This window comes from Crocodylus porosus, unplaced genomic scaffold (genome assembly GCF_001723895.1).
Source record: "Crocodylus porosus isolate Cpor-Errol unplaced genomic scaffold, CroPor_comp1, whole genome shotgun sequence".
Classification (NCBI taxonomy): domain Eukaryota; kingdom Metazoa; phylum Chordata; order Crocodylia; family Crocodylidae; genus Crocodylus; species Crocodylus porosus.
The window spans coordinates 69868769-69883832 of record NW_017728948.1 but is presented as its reverse complement, the minus strand read 5'-3'; the positions used below and the strand labels follow the sequence as shown (position 1 = coordinate 69883832).

Genomic DNA, 15064 nt, shown 5'->3' with positions numbered 1-15064 from the left:
TGATTACTGTTTGAACAAGAGCTGCTGTTGTATGAAAATGGGTGGGCACACAAAGTTTCTAAGACAACATGCCAGATTCTGTGCTGAGTATCTTAGGAAGTCCAGCACAGGCCAAATGAGTACAGGTGGTTTGATATCTTTTTGGGCTGCCTTAATTCTAGACTGGTCTAGAGCATGTTGGAGTAGCATAGTGTAAGTTCACTCCTCCTCCCCTCTCCTCTAATTGTTATGTCTAGTATGTCGTTTCAAATGATATTTCAGGCTATTCAGGGTGAGCACCATGTCTTCCAAATCTTTTGTGAAGCAGCTAGTCTGAAGGCCTTCTCACTCAGTGTCCCTGGAGTATTCACAAAAAATATTGAAAATAAAGTACCAAATATTCTCTTTAACACTTGGAATAGAATTCTGTTGTTTTTTCCCCCCCCGATAGACTCTTTTCAGAATGCACTGGTAGGGGGAGCTTTGCATTTTTCTTTCATATTGAAGAGAAAATTGAATTTATTAATTTGAAAGAGAGTCTTTAGGCAATTTTCAGTTGAAAACAGAATATTCACTTTTCACTCTGTGTATTTCAAACAGGTACTTGTCAGTCTAACCAAGTGAAGAAAAAAATTAACTTGGCTGTGATCAGGAAGGTTTCAGTGTCTGAGAGCCTGAATGAAGTAAAATAGCATGTGCAGGGAAAACAGTATCTGTGTGCAAGACTGAGTGCGTAAGGGGAGGGGACTGAAGTTTCCATAGACAATCACCTGCGAATCACACAATGCTGCTGTGCAAACCCATAATAAATGAACCTCAGGGTATACACTACAGCTGTAAGCACCTTAGAAATGCATGTAAAAGATCTGCCAGAATTGTATAGTACAACAGGAACAGTAAGTGTCAGTTTATGTAAATCTATAAGGATTTTCATAATCTTGGAAAGGGCAGCTGGATTTGTGGTGATAATCAAAGTGTTGACAGCTTCAGAGAAGCTAGGAAGAGAGATGAGAGAGAATTACCCACGTTTCTCAGGCACCCTTTTCTGTACTGCTGTACAGACTTTTACTCATTGGGCTGTGGCTTCTCAGCCTGTCTGGTTGTTGGTCTGAAAGTTGAAAGTTTTTGTGCTGTGTTTATTCTAGGATAGCTAACTCCTCACTAGATTCATTTCTTTTCACTGGTTAAATTCTTACCATCCCAAATGACCAGGCAGCTGTGCCTCATATCATTTTCTTTCAGGGCCCAGTGAACCTTTTGCTGGTCCCACTGGAACTTAGGTCCCAAGTTGTATGTCAGTGTTGTGAAATCGTTTTGTCTTTTCTTTGAGAGCAGGTAATCTCATGGAAATTAAGGTATTACTACACTTCTCATTGCAGTTCCTCTTTAAGCAAACTGGCCTTTCCAATCTCAATGAGACTCACTTGTCTGCTTCTGTTCCTTTCCCTATGATGTGATTTCTTTTCTCTCTAGGAGAACACAAACACATGCTGGCCATTAAACAAAAAATATTAATCCATTTTTCTTTACCAAACCCAGAACTGTTGAAATTACTGAAAACTAAGCTTTCTTTCTTCAAAAGACTGCAGTTGAGTTTTTGTGAAGTCATTATGTATTTGTATACATATATAGCATTTTTAAAATGGCTAATATTTTTTTACAAACCTCCTCATTGAGGGCAAAATGTTTTTACATCACAAAGACATCAAATGAAATTTCATCTCCCTCATGTTGTAGCACTTTTCTGTAATTTGCCTTAGTCTCAGAAGTTTTCTGATGGGTTCCGTTCATTTTCTCAATAGATTTTAAGCACCATTGATTCCAAGTAATTTGTTTAATTATCTTAAAGCTATCTCTGTAATTATTCCAAGCTGTGCCCCTTTTCAGTATTTGCCTGGAAGGCTGCTATGTGGCATAAGAGGGGAAAGGGTAACTTCCTGTTATGAGCTGACGCATCTTTGGTCCTACAGTCTGGCGCACAATGCATGCTTTTTTGAATAACTGGAATCCTTTTGAAAGAGGTGTTGTGAAGTACAGCGTAAGAAAATTATGAAAATATTATTCAACTGCATTGAGAAATTAAATACACAATGAATATTAACTGAGGCAGAATGTAGCTTCCTTATCTTTTGAAATGGAACATTTTTAACAGTTCAGGCAGTGTTTTCCCAACTTTTTGATGCAGCTGTATTAGTTTAGCCACACTAAGTTGTTGACTGTATCAACTAGTATTTACACTTGTCTCTTTTTGTGGTGTGGAATGATAAATTAGGTCAAGGCAGCGAGTGTTCTACATGCAATCTGCAATAAATGCTAATGGAATCTAGCTGAAGTCCTTATAGTCAGTAGACTCTTTGGCTTCTCTGTCTGTTGTGCAGTCTTTGTATTTGGCCAAACACATAGATATCAAAGCCCAGCAACCCTGCCCTTTTTTGTGCACCTAAATATCATTACTTTTCTGAGTTGTACAGCTTTAAGGGGAAAGGGAAGAAGGATCCTTATGGTCAAGTACAGATGGTCAAAAAGCCCAAGGCTGAATCAGTTCAGGCTCTGTGGATTAGCCTAAGCTGTGTAGATTGAACTGATAAGCAAATGAATGGGCATTCACATTTGATTCTGGAAATGCAGCCAAATATCTGCAGTGGCCTAGTTCTAGTACATCTCCCTGCTCAGCTGGAGCAGATAGCTTGAATCTGGGGGGATCTGAGACAGAAGTGCAATAAACTGATTTAACCTAATTCGTAGATGCTAGGGTCAGAAGGGACCTCAACAGATCGTTGAGTCCGACCCCCTAGGCAGGAAGGAGTGCTGGGGTCAGATGACCTCAGCCAGACGCCTATCCAGCCTTCTCTTAAAGACCCCCAAGGTAGGGGAGAGCACCATCTCCCTTGGAAGCCCATTCCAAATTGAGGGCACCCTTACCATGAATAAGCTTTTCCTGATACCTAGCCTAAATCTACTCTTGTCGGTTTGTGACCATTGTTCCTTGTTACCCCAAGAGGCATCCTGGTGAACAGAGCATCTCTGATCCCTTGCTGCGTCCCCCTAATGAATTTGTAGGCGGCCACGAGATCATCTCTTAGCCTTCTCTTGTGGAGGCTGAAGAGGTCCATGTCCCTCAGTCTGTCCTCATAGGGCTTGTCCTGTAAACCCCTAACCATACCAGTGGCCCTCGTCTAGACCCTCTTGAGTCTATCAACATCCTTCTTGAAGTATGGCACGCAAAACTGTCCCTTCTTTAAAATAGGGACCACATTGGCCTTTTTCCAGTCCTCCGGGACCTGACCTGAGCGCCATGAGCGCTAATGGTTAAGTCTAATACTACATCCATCCAGGTTTATCTTAAACCTGTTTTGGCCAGTTTGAAAGTGGTTTATGTGCACTGAATTTCTGTTGTATTACAGATTAGAAACAGATTCTGATCACTTATACTGTTTTTTGTTTAATTTTTGTCCCTAGCCTAAGAGTCCACTTGGTCTAGTTTTGCAATCCATTGTAAAAGGCATGCTGACCTAAGTGATGTTTTGTTATTAGGAAACCCCTTCACCTGCAGATCCTCGATTACAATACATTGTCCTGCATGTTACAAATGACACACTATAGTTTGGAGCTATAAAGAGCTCTGTTTAAAAAAAAAAAAATTCTAAACATTCTTTGTAAACTATCTATTTTAAAAGCTCTTATATGGAATATCCAGCATCAAGGTTACTGAAAGATTACAGAACTAAGTTACTGCTCTGTCTGCCTTGGCTTATGCAGAATAACCATAACTGTTTATGTATTTTATGCTAGTTTAGCATGGGTAAATTCTCCTTGGAGAATCCTTTTTATCTAATTGACCTAAAAAGTGAGGAAATGGTATGAACTTTCTCTGCATGTAGAACCTATTATTTCAGCACTTTAAATGGGTGGCCTCTATCAAGATGAACAATCTGTAGCTTTCCATTAGTTTCCAAACAGTCTGATATCAAGGTATGTATGCATTCATTTATGTTTTGTTTTACTGGAGAAAAATGTCTAAACTTTAACTGTTTATCTTCAAATTAAATCTATTAAACTAGCATTGTATAAACAAATAAGCAGCGGATTCTGTGTTCACAGTGGAAAGAGGTATACTTACTATAGATGACTTAAGAGTCAACACATGGTCTGCTTAGTCTCACCACTTCAGAGTTTTGATGTCACCCCTTAATTCTGGAGATCTGCTTCCCCACCCTATAACAGCACCTTATCTACTGTCTATATTCTCTTCTATTGTCTATTCCATGGAGCAAGTGATGGAGCTCTGCTGCATGAAAGGACCAAAGGAGCAGAAAGATCCTAGAAACGATCAGCCACAGGGGGTGGTTGAAATTTGTTCACGCTTTTATTTCCTGCTTCTGAGCCTGTGGTACCATGCTGCATATGAACAATATATAACTGGAGACCTATGTGGGGAAATAAAGTGAAATGTTGTGGCTTTTTATGCAGTATGCCTTCTTAGTAACCTGGTTTAAATCTAGAAAAGCTGGTAGAAATTACACTGCTTACATAAATTATCACTTAAGTATTATGTCCTCTCCTCATTCTGGAGGTTGAAAGGACATAGCCATGTCAGTAATATCAATGGTTGTTTGGCAAGCCATGTTAGCTGTAGAGACTAAAGAAGTCAGGAAGGAGAATGGAGTAGATCTCCTGAGAACTTGACCCCAAATACCTTTCTTGTAGGGGGTAAGATTTTCAGCACAATTCATGCTTTCTATAGCACAAAGTGTTTGTGCCTTTGGTCTCCTCCTTGCAGCTGCCACCCACTCCAGAAGAGAATATGTAGCAAAATGCAGGGTTAAATCTCATGAGATTTAAGGTAGGACTGCCTTTCCCTGCTGTAAACTTTCTGTGAAAACTTATTTATGTATGTAAAATTGGCTGCATTCTAAGCTTGTACTGCAAAATGATTGCCCTTTCAAGTTAAAAGCTGTGTGCTTGAAGTCTTATCATACTCTGAAGAAAGATCTTGATTAGCCTAAAGGATAGTAGTTTCTCCCGTATTCTGAAAACCAGGGTCTGTCTATCATTTTGGCTTTAGTCGCACTCAAGGTCAGCCACTTGGATCTTCCTACTCCAGTTGTTCCAATCAGTGGTATTTTTTGTTCTTACGTACAGTTTGTACATGTCTTTCCTGATTACATGTTGAGGAATGTCTTAGCATTTTTCACTTCTGACTTGACCTCCTTGTAATTTTGGAACAGGATTTCATTTGGCCCTTCTGATGTAGTTCTTTTTCTAATGGTGCTGCATCTTCCATTGCACACTCTAAATCCAAGTAGTTTTGCCCTTCACTGTTGAGACGATTGTGTGAATGTTTCCAATGGAGCTCTGGAATTCATCTAGAAAATCTGAATTTGATAATCTTTTGGGCACGTTGCAAGACACATGCATCTTCTTTACCCCAGAAACAGGAATGAGGGCTGGGGCAGTGCAGAGGCTCCTAGAATGATAAAAATGGGGCTACATTTTTTCAAGATAGGGTTACTGTCAGTTACTTGCATGAATGATTTTTACAAAATCCTTTGATGTTCATTATAACAGTTTTATTCTCTATACATAGCAGTAAGATGAGTTTTTTATAATTTAATTTTCTGTCAGCTGGCAAGATAGAATTAATAATTTTGTTTCTTTTTAAATCACCCAACGTACAACATAGAAACCAGTCATGGGCTCTGTGAATTAACTGTCATTATAAACTTGTAACATTCTTAAATTTCTGCATGTCAGTGGTAGGTATTTTAAAAATAAAATGTTAGCTGGATTTTTATTTTTTTAACTTCTTAAAAATAGAAGACAAAATTAATTTCTTATTTGACCAATGAACTAGAACCGTAGATTGCCCAAGTAACAGATCTGCATATTCAAACACGGATATGCTGTTTGAATCAGACTGTTATCAGAATGTTGCTTCTTTCCATGTCTTTGTGATAGTTCTAGCTTTTCCGGTATTCTGAAGGAAACTAATATCTGGCTGCTGTTTGGGTAGGAATGAGGTAGAACCAGTCACCACATTTTGAATAGCTGTTGATATGTGTAGTACTACTTAACGATAAGATAAGTAGAGGCATTGTGAAACGTTTCAGAGAAGCTAAATGAGTGATTATAGCTTGACATTTGCAGGTGATGGTGCACTGGATAATAAAATACTTATGGATGACAAGTGAAAGTTATAGTCTTACTGCAGTTCCTGACCTCCTTTGCCCCCTACTCTTTCTTCCTCCCTTTCCTTAACTCTGTGTTCTCATGTAGAAGCTTTCGCTCACAATTCAGAAATGGCCTCTCCATCCAGAACCTTGTATCTTTGACGCTACCTCAAACATTTGCTGGCTTATCTTCCTTTCTTCCTTACACTTACGAACTCATTAGGCAGTCTGCCCAATACAGTTCTTCAGCTTTGTCCTTGGTTCTCTCCAGATGAGATTTCCTGTTTTCTTGTTGACTAAAACTGCTCTCATTGAGGTTTCCAGGAACTTCTTTATGGGCAAATCCTAGGATCCCTACATAATTCTCACTTTCCTTACTTCTCATTTTTGTTGAGAATTTAGATCTCACCTTAATTATTTTAAATATTTTCCTCCTTTGACATGATTGTTTTCCATGCTTTGGAGCTTATGTAGATTCTCTGCTGTCAGCTGACATTTGCAGTGTGTCAGGAACCCGTTGTCTCATCTTCCCTTCCCACTTCTGTCTTTCAGTCATTGTTGACAGCAGTAAATCTGGGTGGTGCCCTCTTTAATCTGTCCTTATTAGCCCTGTGTAATCATGTTGTATGCAAAACTTGCTAATGCTTTTTCTATACTGTTTCTGAGATGTCCCTTTTTTTTCCAAGAACTCTCACTCATTTTGAGCTTCCTGATATTCATCTCACTAAACTCAATTTCCCCAGTGATGTAAAGTCATGCGTCTTCCCTCCATATCCCAGTTTAAGGCCCAGTGCTATTATAGCCTGCCAGTTTATACTGGTTAGGCTGGTAGCCAACTGGAACTACTCGCTATAACGCATCTCTCCTGTTTGCTAGATCCGTGATTTAACAGGTCTCTGTAATGAAGTGCTTGTATTACCATGTTTACTTGAATAGGTCCTAGGAGTAGGACCTTCAGTTTTTCTTGTTTGTTCCATATACTTCTCTCATCAGTATATAAACATTTCAGGTATCAAATTGATTGTCTTGACTTCTCCCTGAGAACATTGTTAAGGCTTTTGCTATTGCCCTTTTTTTTATAATCCAAGTCCCCTGGCTCTTTACTTATATCTTGGCTTTTGTCTCCATCCCCTGGGAAACCTAGTTTAAAGCCCTCTTCATTAGGGTTAACAAGATTATATGCAAAGACACTCTCCTGTCTGTTTGTCAGCTGGACCCCATTTCTTCTCAGAACTCCATCTTCCTGGAACAGCTCTCCATGGTCAACAAAGCCAAAGCCCTGCTGGTAGTTGCTTTTGATTTGCTCCAGATTGCCTCTGCCATATCAGAAGTGCCCACATGGATGAGCAACATAGGATAATAGTCAAAGGGCTGAATGAGTCCGAGTGACCTTCCTGTGATGTCTAAGCAGCAGGCTCCTAGGAGATGGCAGATCTCCTGAATTAACCCGTTGGACTGGAAGATGGGTGCCTCTTTGCCCTGCAGGAAGGAGTGCCTAACCACTACCATCTGTTGTTTCTTGGCAACAGAGGTCTTGATCCTTTCCCCCTTAAGGGTATATGACTTGGCCTCTCCTGCCACTGAATGGGCTCCTTCTTGCCAATGCCATGGCTTCATACCTCTTCTCGTATGCTGTTTCTTGCCATAGGTAGCAAGCAGCCAGTTTTCATTCTCCTGAGAACCTGTGTCTTTCAATGCCTTTTCTATCTGTCCCTTTACCGTAATGCTGGCAGTATTTTTGTGCTTCTGAGCCAGTCTACCTTTTCCTGGACCTCTATTACCTGATTCCTGAGAGAATCCACCAGCAGGTACTTCTCACACTGCAAGCACCCCTCCACCTGGCTGTCATTGGCAGATTCTGTCCACTCCTTTCCCGCCTTCCCCTTGGTATGCTGGCTCCAGTGAATACTATTTTCAGGTGTCTAATTTTCCCCTATTGTATAAGGAACATAGGTGCCTAACTTGGGGTTGTGAATTACAGTAAGTGGCAGAGCGCCGAAGTATTAGGTCTTGCAACGTGCAGCTTAAGTCCCCTCTGTGAATTTAGCCTATAATCACTCTGCCATTTGAGGCTAACAGCTAGTGTTACCGTATATGTGCCATGTATAGCATCGCTGACGTGAAGTTTGTGCATGTTTTTTCATTTGTTTCAAAAGGAGCATGTTTGTTTTAAAGCATGGTTGAATTATCTTGCTACAGGAATTATTTTTAGCGGCATATATCCTGCTTTACTTTGGCCCTGTTGTAGCCATCTTGCTTTCTTAGGCACCTAATCCATTCAAAGAATGTCTGATAAGTTGCAGTACATGCATGCTGCCAATATTCCTATGAAGTTGATGTTACAGTGTAAATTGCCAAATGTGAAGGAATTCCTCCCCATAGTTGATGCTGTACTTTTAAAATTCTTTGATACTTCACTATCACAATGCTGAGTTCATTGAATTGAATGTTCACAGTGTCACATATCAAAATACTGTAGTGAATATTTAACTAACCATATGTTGTAATCATTAGAGTGTTTTCCCTCCAGATAACATTGTTTCACGTTACTCAGTAGGACTATATAGAAAGTCTTTCCCATAGTAGTAGCAGAAGATGGAAACTATTTTCAGTATATCACTAATTATTTTCAAAATGTTCTTTCTTCACAGGTTGGAGTTCATTTATTTTGTTCCTGGAACAGAAGAAGAGAAAAGGGCATTTCAGGTTTACTTGATAAAGGTAACACAGCATCTAACAATGAAGATGATAACATTCATTATTATTCAATTATAGAAAGTTTGTCAGTTGAGAGGGTTTTTTTTTTTTCTTCCCTACTTTTGTGCCTTGCGGTGAGTTAAATATGTGCTAACATAATGAATGGACTGTGTAGTTCAGGTGTCAGTAAAACCTCAGAAGATAAGAAAGTAGGTGTGGATCAACGTGACAACATGACAAAGTAGATATCAATTTGTTATATTAGTAACTTGTGGCATTATCTGCCCTCTCGTGAATTTAAAATACTGGCTTGTTCCGCTGTGGATCTCTTCATCCAACATGTACACACCAGTGGTCTTCAACTTGCTCAGGTGCGGCAGTCCACCGCCACTTTTTTGAATATGGAGGTATCCCTGGATGAGGACCACTGTTGGTGCTTCCTTAGTTTATCTCAGTGCTTCTCACCTGGCCTTTGCTGTCTCCAGATGAAACTGCCGTGTGTACTGCTCAAATAGCTAGCTTGGAAAGGGTTGTGCCATGTGTCCTCTTGGGTGGCTGCACTGAGTTTCTCTATGAAATGTTTCCTCCTGCATTAGAGCACTAAGCAGCAGCAGCAGCATACTCTTGCCTTTTCCCTCTGTGACAAATAGGAGACAGAGAGGGGACTGTGCCTCAGCAAAGTACATCCGAGAGACGGTGCCTGCCAGGGCTATTTCTCTGCTAGTGTGCCGGTCAGCACCTGCCCCCACCCTGCAACAGTGCAGAGCCCAAGCGCCTTGCAGCATCTCCCCGCCACCACCAACAGGACACAGCCCCAGTGCCTGTGCTGCCTGGCCCAGCCATGGCATGCCTGCCACCCCAGGGCATGCAGCAGTAGCTGTGGGGACCAGTGTGTGTAGCTGCAACCCTGTGTTCTCCACGCTGTCTCTGGGCTTGCCTGTTAGGGCTGAACAGCAACAGTAGCAGCAGCAGCTGGGCAGAAATTGCTGCTTGGCATGGGGGAAGTCAGCCCCTCCCCCTCACTGCTGCTGGGCAGTTTTTGCTGTGCCCACTGGGAGCCCGTGCTGCACCAGCCTGTGCTTTAGCTCCTACATCACTGCCTCTGGGCTGCCCAGCATGGCAGAAATGATGGTGTGGAGCAGCTGCGGGGCAGCTCACAGATGGTGGTGAAGGAGCTGCACCGCAGCCCGGTGCAGTGCGGGCTCTGGGTGGCTGCAGCAAAAACTGCTCAGCGGCAGCGAGAAGGAGGGGCGGCTTTCCCCCACAGTGAGCAGCGTTTTCTGCCCAGCTGCTGCTGCCACTGCTCAGCCCTGAAGGGTGAGACCAGAGCCAGTGCTGGGGCCCAGGCTGAGCAGTGGTGGTGCAGGACAAACTGCTGCTCAGGAAAAGAGGCCCCTTCCCCTCCCACTGCTGGTGCTTCCGGGTGCTGCTGTTCAGAGCCCATGTGGTGCTGCCCTGTGTCTGCTCTGCACTGCCACTGCTGCCCTGTGGGGTATCCCAGAGGTGGCGGTGATGCGGTGGGCATGCTGGATAGCCCTGCACATGCTCTGAGTTGCTGTACCAGGAAGTGCCGGCAGCAGGAGGGGGAAGGGCTGCTTTTCCCCAACACTGAGCAGCAGTGTGTCCCGCACCACCACTGCTCAGTTCAGATGGGTGAGCATGTTGCTTGTGGGGTCAAGGGCTGCATGAGCTGGTCCTCACTTGTACTGTGGGGCAGGGGGGACTGGGAGCAAGTGTGTTAATGAAGATATTGAAGAAAACTGGCCCCAGGGGCACAGCACTTGATACCAGTAGCCCACCAACTAGACTTTGAGCCATTGACCACTACGTGTTGAACCTCATGATCCAACCAGCTTTTTGTCCACCTTACAGTCCATTCATCCAACCCATACTTCCTTAAGTTGGTTTCAAGAATGCTGTGGGAGACTGTAGTACAAGCCGTGCTAAAACCAAGGTATATACTTGGTATAAATGCTTTCCCCGCATTTACAGAGCCAGTTGTCTTAACATGGAAGACCATCGGATTGGTCAGGCATGGTGAATCCATGCTGACTGTTCCTGATCACTTTCTTCTCCTTCAAATGCTTAGAAATGGATTCCTTGAGGACCTGCTTCATGATTTTTCTGGGGACTGAGGTGAGGCTGACTGATGTGTAGTTCTCTGGATCCTCCTTCTTCCCTTTCTTAAAGATGGGCACTATACTTCCCCTTTTCCAGTCATCCAGCACCTCCCACATTTGCCATGAGTTTTCAAAGATAATGACCAGCAGCTCTTGAAGTCGCATCAGCCAACTCCCTCAGCACCCTTGGATGGATTGCATCCAGCCCCGTGGACTTGTACATGTCCAGCTTTTCTAAATAGTCTCTTACCTGTTCTTTTGCTGCTGTTGGTTGCTTACCTCCTCTCCAATATGTGCTGCCCAGTGCAGCGGTCTGGGAGCTGACCTTGCCTGTGAAGACTGAGGTAGAAAAGATATTGAGTACTTTAGCCTTTTCCTCCTCATTTGTCGCTAGGTTGCCTCCCCCAGTCAGTAAGGGACCCACACTTTCCCTGATCATCTTCTGCTGACATACTTGTAGAAACCTTTCTTGTTACCCTTCATGCCCCTTGCTAGCTGCAGCTCCAGTTGCACTTTGGCCTTCCTGATTTCATCCCTACAATCGTAATCTTAAACATTAGTATATCTTTAAAACATAAAACACAGTACCTCAAAACAGTACAGAACCTGGGAATGGACAAAAAAAAATTGATTTGTATGCAGAGATGACTTTTAAAGTCTTAGGTTTGTGTATACCCACTGTACTACTTTAACTATTTCAGTATATTTAAAGCAGTGTATTCCAAGAGTGTGGATTTATATAGGAGAGTTATATTGCTTTACTGTTAACTTATACCCATAGGCATAATTAATATATCTGCAGAAGACTGCCTCTCATGCAGCTTTAAGTGCAAGAACAGTAGGAATTACATCAATTTATTTTGCTTGCTAGAAAAAAATCACACCAGAATAAATCTTGACAAAAATTGTTTGTGGAGAAGTTCTGAGATCTCAAACTGTAGTGAAAAAAAACATAGGTTGCTTGGGCACTAGGGGTTCCCATACATGTCGGGAGCCTGCTACGACATGCTGTAAATACAGCGTTGGAGCAGACTCGATTAATTGAGTCTTCTGTAGCATGCTACTTAGCGTGCTTCAGCCAGCCTCCACGTATTAGCATCCGTGTACTTCCAAATGGTGGTGTGGGCGCTTTTAACTGAAGCTCCTTTGACAAGCTTTAGATAAAGCATTCCTCCCACCATTTTGAAACATGGGATGGGGATGCTGATATATGAGATGCTCCAGGTGCTTTAATTAGAGCGGCTCTTGGAGCACATGTAAAATGCCCTAAGTCCTTGATCCAAAGCCCACTGAAATCTTTCAGTTGACTTTGAGCAGTGGGCCTTAGTTTTGCCCTTTTAATTTACAAGTTAAATCCAGATAATTTTGCTGAATTCAATAGAATACCCCATATGTACTCAGGTGTTCTGAGATCAGAAATTGGATTCTGTTTTGCAGACTTCCCCTGATTTATAATTAGCAAAACCAGTAGCTTTTACCCTGCATTTATAATTTTAAGAAGTTACTCACCTGTGTTAATTAAATATGTAGTAGTCCCAAATCTTCAGAGTTAAATTTATATTTAATAAAATTTAAATTATATGTAATAGAGGGGAAAAAAGTTCTTGTTAATGACATAGAATTCAAGGCAACGAAAGTGCTTTTTCAACCTATACATTTTTTTAACTATTGATTATAAATCCTTATGTTCACAGACTAGGTCATTGAAGGGGAGAAAGCAGCTCTACTTCTGTTTAGGAAAATATGATCCTAATAATCTACGAACAAAGTACCAAGGCTAAAAATTAATCTCATGCTGCCAAAACTCCTGTTAAAACTGGTTTTAATTGACTCTATATTATATACTTGCTACAGTGCATGATATGATTGTTTGTAGCCTTGGAATACTTGTTTACAATGGATTACGAAATTATACAATTACTATCCTGTTGCCTGGTGTAGTAACTGTACTTACTATGTAGTGTGCTAAATTATTTGTACCCAATGAATATTCATTGAGCACATGTCTAGCAGGTATTTTCTTACCTGTGTATGACTTCATTACACTTTTTAAAGCACAGGTCACCCCTGGAGGCCTACATTGTCCAGATGTAGAGTTGAAGTCACTCCTTTTAAGAGGATGCAGCAAAATCTCTCCTTGGTATCCTGGTAAATCCAGGCCCCTGGGTTCTGTTTTTCCCCTTTGGAGTGTCTTGATTTCCTTGGGGTACACAGAGAGAGTATATCGTAGGTATCAAAATTGTGGAGCAGTATGTGGTGTGCTGCTGTGCAGTTATGGGAGAGTTAGGAGATTATATTCAATTGCAGAGTGAACAGGTTCAGCTGTGTCCAGACAAGTGCAGGGCCCGTGCTACAACCTTGCAGTGTGGGGGGTCTTTTTGACTCTGGGAGAACTGGGGTCAGAAAAACCTTTGCCAAAAAAAAACAGGGCAATGCCCATGGCAGTAATGTGCACTGCCCAAAACCTGGCTGGCCAGAGCCACATTCCAGCTGCCAATCAGGCTCCCTGCTGTAGGAGCGCAGCAGCTGCAGCTCCCTGAGTCCCCAGGAACCCAAGTAAGGCTGGTGGGGCCAGCACAGTTGCTGGCTACAGCCTCCCCCACATTAGGTAACCTGCTGTGTACATGGCATGGGCATTCCCCGGGGACAAGTAGCAGCAGCGCACTTGTGCCTGGGAAAACAAACATCCGTGCTCGTTTGTATGTGGCCTACAGGTGTATTCAAATAGTGCTTTTAAGTTGTTATGATGTATATTCCATTTATGTTCAGCCATGTCTTGACCATTTCAACTGCCAGCAGATGGGGAAGATTAAACAGAAAAAAAATTAAAGCATAAGTATATCTCACAAATGTAAACTCTGTTTTAAACTGTTGACTGTCTGCATATTAATATGTATCAAGGTTAGGAGAATGCATTCAGCTTATCATTGCCCCATATTCCCTACTCTTTGCACCTTCCACAGTCCAAACTGATCCCAGTCTGGGGAAAGTGTGGGAACCAGCAGTTGTTCCAGTTCTCTCATTTTCAGGGGGCCTAGAACAATGGGGCAGAGCACATTGCCTTCTCCTCAGACTAGGGACCTTGGTGTAATGAGCAGGTGGGGGACAAGTAGCAGCTGCTCCTCTGCTCAGCTCTCAGTGCCTGGGAGCCAGGTAGACTAAGCAGTATGGCAAAGCCCCAGCGCATTTTCACACCAAGGTTCCTCCCTTCCCCTTCCCTCCCAGTCTATGGGAGGGACAGGAGCAGCTGCCCTCTGTGCCCCCTGCTGTTCAACTGCTCTTGGGACCTGGAGTAGGCAAGCAGCACTTTTCCCCTGCCTTTGTAGACTGGGGCTCATCTCAATATAGGAAGACATGGGGAACATTTCCCTACTGCTCAGTGCCTCCTGGTCTCCTGAAGGACTCCATGGTTGAGGAAGTATATAGGTGTTTTTTCTTCAGGTGAAACTCTCCTGGAAGCAAATTTTACATGGTTGGAGATGGATTATTTTTCTCCCAGAGCTGCCATTTTTGTTCCAATATAAACTGTATGGAAGCTTATACACTTGTGATTTCTACCAGGAGACCTGTGATTCTCCTGCATATCAACAATAGTTGATATGTAATACCTATATGGGCATGTCCAGACAAGCCCGTGCATGCCTCTTGTAGCATCTCAAACCCCTTTGAGATGCTGCAAGAGGCACGTGCAGGAACGAGAAAAAGTTCCCTGCACTGCAAATTTGCAGTGCGGGGGCAAAATTAGACACTTATCCAGGGGGTCAAAAAACCCTGCAGAGACAAAAACCAGGGCAAAAGAAAACCCTGCAAAGAAAAATACCCGAGGCAACTGGAGGCTGGGTCCTCCACAGAGATGCTTTGGCTTCCAGAGCATCTCTGTGGTTGGCCCTCACCCTGGTGTTGAAGCCTGCTGCCTGCCCCTGCTCCAGAGCTGGTAAGTAAGGGGTCGGGGGGCTGGAAGAGGAGGGGGGGACCATGGGGGGGACCCCCATTGGCCCTGCTCACTCTCCCAGCTCCCTGTATTTCTGCCCTGGCCTGTCCTGAGTCCCCCAATAGCTGCCCTGAGCTGCCCTGATCCCTGCCCCACCTGGCGCTACC

At 42.9% G+C, this 15064-nt stretch overlaps 1 protein-coding gene across 1 annotated transcript in view; it reads left to right on the top strand.

Moving 5' to 3' along the window:
• The first annotated feature begins 8760 nt into the window (after positions 1 to 8760).
• Positions 8761 to 15064, top strand: part of BMPR1B (bone morphogenetic protein receptor type 1B) — a 392009-nt gene continuing 385705 nt past the window's right edge. Inside the window, exon 1 of the mRNA XM_019553356.1 lies at positions 8761 to 8870. The gene's annotated coding sequence lies outside the window, so the exon portion shown is untranslated. The remainder of the gene's footprint in view (positions 8871 to 15064) is intronic.